Raw genomic sequence first — 6723 nt, forward strand, 5'->3', positions numbered from 1 at the left:
AAACGAAAAGAAATATCTGGAAATATTTTCAGACGGAAAGGTGTGTGATGTAAGGAAGATGTAGCTGTTGTTTCTAGCACATCCCACGACCACCTGATACCTTTCTCGTTTATTTGTCACTCTGACGACATGTATTGGTGCTTTTCCATATTTTCTCCCCATATAGGCATAGGAGTGGCTGTGTGGTGTGTAGGGGTGTTTCTCTGTAAATGGCACTGGCAATTTACATGTGATAGATGGTAGAATGAATGCAGAGATGTACCAAAATATTTTGAACAATAATTTATGGGACTCTGTAGAAAAGCTCCAGCTTTGTGAAGGGTGGGTTTTACAGCAGGATAACGACCCTAAGCACATGGCGAAGTCTACCAAAAATGGAGGCCTTTGAACTCTAGACTATTGCAATATCTAGTCCTGAATTTAGATGGAGTGGACAGTATGTTTGGTACAATGCAATGGCGGCCAGTTCTGGCATTTGTATAACACTCAATGCCAAAGTTGGGTACTAGCCCTTCTGGGATTTTCCATATGTATATAATTGCATATCTGTCATGCCTTCACTCCAAGCAGTAAAGCTGTAGTTTTCTTGGCCTATCCCTATAGCTCATCCACTGCACTGTTTCAATCTTTTTAGTGTAGTGGTGTTGGACTGCTTCAAGCTCTGCTGTTAGTTTGGCACTATGTGGTGACCATAACTGGGAAAAGTAGTCTAGGTGGCCAAGAACAAAGGTTCTACACAGGGTCAACATACTTTCTTGGTCTCTTGTCTTGAAGGACCTCAGTATCCATCCTGCCAGTTGTCTGCATTTTGCTGCGATCTTGCTTATGTGCATATGAAGTGATGCGTCATTGCACATGCTGATCCCCAAGTCTTTCACTGCCTGTGACTCTGGGATTGTAATGCCTTTGGGCCCTGTAAATGTACATTGTACTGTATTTGTACTGAGTTTATATTGCAGTGCTTGAAATTTTCCAGCATTAAACTGCATGCTGTTTATTTTGGCCCACTTGTATACTGAGTTCAGGTCTCGCTGTAAGCTTGTAACATCTTGGTTTTTTACTACCTGTGATAATTTTGTGTCATCAGCTTAGCTAGTGACAGTGACTGTCCAAGTGACTGTGGGCATGTCTAAGAGGACCATTATGAACAGTAATGGCCCCAGAACAGTTCCCTGGGGGACACCACTTACAATTTCAGTTTCCTCAGAAAGGGCGTCATTAGCAGCAACCACCTGACTTCTGTTTTTAAGGAAGTCATGCAGCCACTCTCCCAGTTTACCAGCAATGCCAAGGTCTCGTAGCTTATTACTTATCATGCCATGATCTACCTTATCAAATGCCTTTGCAAAGTCAAGGTATATCACATTAACATCTGAATGGTCAAGCAGCTGTTTCAAAACCCAGTCATAGTGCTGAAGGAGCTGTGTGAGGCAGCTTCTTCCTGGGTGGAAGCCATGCTGAGTATTGTTCAGTAGGTCATTTTCTTCTAGGAACATTATCAACTTCTTTCTGATGATTTGCTCCATGACTTTACTCATATGCGAAGTCAGAGATATTGGCCTGTAGTTTTTGGCCTCTGCTCTGCTTCGACCTTCATGGATAGGGCGTATAATACCTTCTTTCAGCTTTTTAGGAAGTATACTACTTGCAAGGAAACTTTGGAAAAGTATCTCAAGTAGTTTTGCTAAAGCCTGCTTACATGACTTTAGGAGAATAGCTGGGAGGCCACCAGGACCAGTGGCAGAGCATGAGCTCATTTCATCTATGGCTGCTGTTACATCTGTTTCTTCAATGTTGATGTAATCGACGGCTGGCGCCTCCTTTTTCAGAGCTGCAATATCAAATAATTCAGCTGGATTTTTTATCTGAGTATCTCACTTATTCTTCCTGGGTCTGCTGTCAGTGAGTCATTTCCTTGGAACTATGGTCCTATTTTATATTGTATTGTAGCTGTTTCCTTTGTGAATTTATAGAAAGCTTTGGGATTTTTCCACAGCCCTTCTCTCTCTCTCTCTGCTCTTTCCTTTTCATGAGAGAGTTTGATCTTGCTTTCAATTCCTAGGAGTGTCCATGTTAAGACAGACTTCTCTCTATCCATCAGTTGTCTATTCAGCCACTTTGAGATCTTTGACCTACGTCTCATGTTTCTGTCCCTGGGAATCTTGTTAGACAGTGTGCTCGCCTTTCTTTCTGGGACATATTTAGTGCATATAGCTTGCACTGTTGACATAAACTGGCTGAGTTTCAGATCAATGTCTTGCATACACAGAATGTTGGACCAGTTTTGTTTGTAGATCTCTTTGCGGATCGATTCCTATTTTGCCTTATAGAAGTTCAGGTTAGATAAGGCTCGAGACCTCCTGATAGAGTAGATACGAACAGTTTGCACAGGACCATACATAGTTAGTTCAACAATGTTGTGATCTGAGTGTCGATGGTGTAACCTTCACATTATGGATGAGGTCCACATTATTTGTGAAGCATAGGTCCAATATGTTGTTCCCCCTGGTTGGCCTGAATATCACTTGTTCCATGAACAGTTTATTAGTAAGTTCAAATAATGACTCTACGTGCTTTTGTTCATGCAGTGACATCCCAGAGAGGATGTGGCCTTCTGGCCATTTGACATGTGGGAAGTTGAAATCACCCAGGAAGAGTATGTTGATGTTCTGATCTAGGTTTGTTAATACCTCTTAGATGTGTTTGAGGCTATCCTCAAATTTTCCATCATATTTTGTGGTATTCGGCAGATGATATATCGTGCATATAGCTATATCAGTTTGCTGTATATGTATTATTAAGGTGTCACAAACTGAGTTTGAATGTGACAATAATACAAGAGGTGTGACGTCTTCATGGATGTACATAGCAATTCTACTGTGGTTTTTTTCTCTTTTGTCTGTACGAAATACAGCATACCCTGGTATGTGCACTTCCACATCTGTTACATCAGAGGCTAGATGCATTTCAGTGAGTGCCATGCGTATTGCTTGATTGCATGTAGCAAGCTCTTTTAGATAGAGAATTTTACCTCTGTTGCTGAGTTGTAGCAAACCCCCAATATTCAGTAGGAATATGGGTGCGATATCTGGGTAGGTGTTAGTGGTGGCCATCCTGGGCCTGTCACCTGGGGTGGTCTCATGCATTGGAATGCATGGCTTTGAGTTTGCATCCTGTGTATCCATGTCAGTTGCTGTACTATCTTCTGGGCCATGTTCAAAAAAGACTGTTGTTCAATTTCTGTAGTTTGTACAGCCACTGCATATTGCCTTTTGAGGGGTGCAGAATGCATGCAGTTTCTTCCAGCTGGTGCAGTATTTTTCTGCAGATCCATGCTCGATGATTTCCCTCTATGTTTTTACTGGTTTTGTTTCAAGTTTCCTTGCTTGTTTTTCTCATAAGTTTGGTAAGTTTTGGGATGGGTAAAGCTGCAGCCTTCTGTTTCTCCATGCCAACAGGTACCATTTAGGTAATATATATATATGGTGTTGGTGGTAGTGAAATAATCTTAATCTAAATACTAAACATAAATGTTAATTTGTTCCATCTTGTCATGATTCGAAAAAAATTCATAGAAAGAATTTTAATAGTTTTTTTTTAAATGTCAATGTTTTCCATTAATTCTATTTATTTAGTATTGATAAATTTTAACATTTTACCTTTTCATAATATTTTAATACTTCTTTTAAAAATGTTATTTTAACCTGAAAGACATTGTTTTCTTTAAATATCTCTCTGTTTGGGTAATTTAAATATTTCATCACAAGACCATTAGGGCCATAAAGAAACACCCATTTCTTTATTTCTTCCTACTTAATCAGAAATATTTTGGAAATTTTTGCTTTACATCCTTTAGAAATGTGAATTAGTCTGGGCTGAGTGTATTTTGTGAGAGGCTGAGAAACTTATCTTCTTGTGTGTATGAAGAAATTATTTCTATGAGAGATGGATGGGACCTAGTGACAGGCAGTTTTGCAAAGAGATTCATACCACACATAGTTGACTGAATGCTTTGCTGATGTCAAGTGAAAGAACATTGGTTTTATTAAATTTCTCAAGAGTAAAAGCCTGCCCCTATAGAACCCATTCAGAGGATAATAAAGAGGGAAGAAATATTCAAGCTGTTGCAAATGACAATGTAAAAAAAACAAGAATGCACTGTAGTAGGTTCTGAAGGATTGGTATGTATATCTTGTGTGTGTGTGTGTGTGTGTGTGTGTGTGTGTCTGTGTGTGTGTGTGTGAGAGAGAGAGAGAGAGAGAGAGAGAGAGAGAGAGAGAGAGAGAGAGAGATTTTGGGGGTAGAAATAGGGTTAACTCTGAGACATATTGTTTGAAGGGACATTGTCAACGCTGGTGGCCTTGTTTCTTCAAAACAGCTGGAAATGCTTTTGTACTCGGCATATATATATTGGTAGTTTTGAGTCAAGAGGAGTTGTGCAATGTCTCAATGATAAGGCCATTTTTTGACAGTGTATTTTGTTAATACCTGCTGTCTATCCTGAATATTTATTCATGTTATACCTATGACACACATGCTTATGTATACCAAAGGTGTATATGGAATATACTTATACACTATTCCAGTTATCTAAGATTTTTAAAAGCTGTTTGTAAATATGCTATAAAATTAATGTGTTTTGTTTTATTATCTAAAATATGTGACTGATATAGATAAAATTTATGTCAGTGAATATTCCCAGCTGTCAGTTGCAGATCACAATGATTTTAGCAAGTTTTTACAGTTTCCCCTTCCTTTTGCAGTGCCAAGGAAATATATTGAGTATTGAACCCTTGAACATTCAGATTACTCTGTCAAATGTATGCCTATTTATTCACATTGGTTTGGATTAAACATGCATTATATTGTAACTGTGAGATTTTGATGATGTGATTTAAAAAATTTTGTAAGGTAGGTGTGAGAAGCCAGATCTGGCCAGTTTCAACAAAAACAGAAAATTTTGGCCTGTTTAAATGCTAATAAGTTAAATCCACAACAAATCACTAAACTATATCAGTCTCTCAGCCAGCTATGAAAATATCGCATGACATAAACAACGGGTAGCTTCATCCATGCTGCTAAAGTCTTATTTAATCAGCAATCAAAGATGGTTTCACTTTACTCTTCAAAAGGATGTTTCCTTAAATCAAATTCTATATAAACCATATTCTCTTTTCTTCTAGTTTATTCATCAACTCTTTGCTAATTGTCTACTAACTACTCTCTTTTACTCTTTTATTTGTTTCAGTCATTTGACTGCGGCCATGCTGGAGCACCGCCTTTAGTCGAGCAAATCGACCCCGGGACTTATTCTTTGTAAGCCTAGTACTTATTCTATTGGTCTCATTTGCTGAACCACTAAGTGACGGGGACATAAACACACCAGCATTGGTTGTCAAGCAATGCTAGGGGGACAAACACAGACACACAAACACACACACATATATATACATATATATGACGGGCTTCTCTCAGTTTCCATCTACCAAATCCACTCACAAGGTTGGGTGTTCCTAGTGTATTTGGATGCTTAACAACAATAGATCAACAGGGGATGAGTCTTGTAATATCTGATCTCTGAAACAACACATTGAGTTGAAAATATATATCTTTGAAAATTTTGTATGCTTTCATTCTTAACTTTGCTCATAACTTTTTAAAGTCCTTGTATTTGAAAACTTCTTTTGTATGTAGACATTTTATATACTTTCTGCTTTCCTATTTCTATTTATGCAATCAATTCAATGATCAGAATCAGGACATACCACTAAGTCTGTTGATATGACAATATGAGTTCAAAACATGAAGACCATCACCAAATCAACTCTCAATTTACAAAGGTCTTATTGATGTCCTTCCTCTCAATAATTTATAAAAACGAGGTAGGAGTTAGCAACAGGAACTGCACCCAGCTGTAAAACAATGCTTCAACATATTTGTTTAATCCATGCTAGTGTGGAGAAATAGACATAAAAACAAGCAAAGTGAACGTGTGTGTGTCTATTTTTACAGGGAAAAGGTTGACAATGACTTCAGTGTTTAAGCTTACTAGCCATCATCAGACAGTCTGATAATAGCTAGTAAGCTTAAACACTGAAGCCACTGTCAACCTTTTCCTTCTAAAAATTAATAGATATGTACTCTATTGAAAGTGTTGCATGATTCTTCTTCTTCTAACATCCTTGTTCCATACTGACATGGGTTTGACAGGGTTGTTGAGACCAAAGACTGCATTGTGCTTTACTGTCTACTTTAACTAGTTTCTATGGATGGATGTCCTTCAAAATACTAACCACTTTACAGTGCAAACTGGGTGCTTTTTTGGGGCTGCAAACACTAGTGAGATCACTGAGCAGCCTGCAAAGAATATGAACTCCGAGAAAGTTGTCTTTAAGCTAGGAGGTGAGGGGTTAAAATATGAGAGAAGGGACCAGGACAAAACAGATTTCTTGATGTAGAGGGGTCATGTGGCTGCTCACATTTTAGAAGAGAGGATAGGGGTTATGATCTGGGTGAAGTGGGAAGAAATACAAATACTGGTGATGCAGCATCTGTGGGGATCCTCAAGGTATGATGTGAGTAGAAATACACGGGGCAGAAAAACTATGTGGGTGGGAGGTGATTGCAGGAGTCTATGGGAGAGTGACAGATGGAGAATTGTTGAGGTGGTGAATATAATGAATGAAGGACAAGTGTTGAATGGAAGTTTAGGTGACAACTGTA

This window comes from Octopus bimaculoides, chromosome 11 (genome assembly GCF_001194135.2).
Source record: "Octopus bimaculoides isolate UCB-OBI-ISO-001 chromosome 11, ASM119413v2, whole genome shotgun sequence".
In the NCBI taxonomy this organism is placed as follows: domain Eukaryota; kingdom Metazoa; phylum Mollusca; class Cephalopoda; order Octopoda; family Octopodidae; genus Octopus; species Octopus bimaculoides.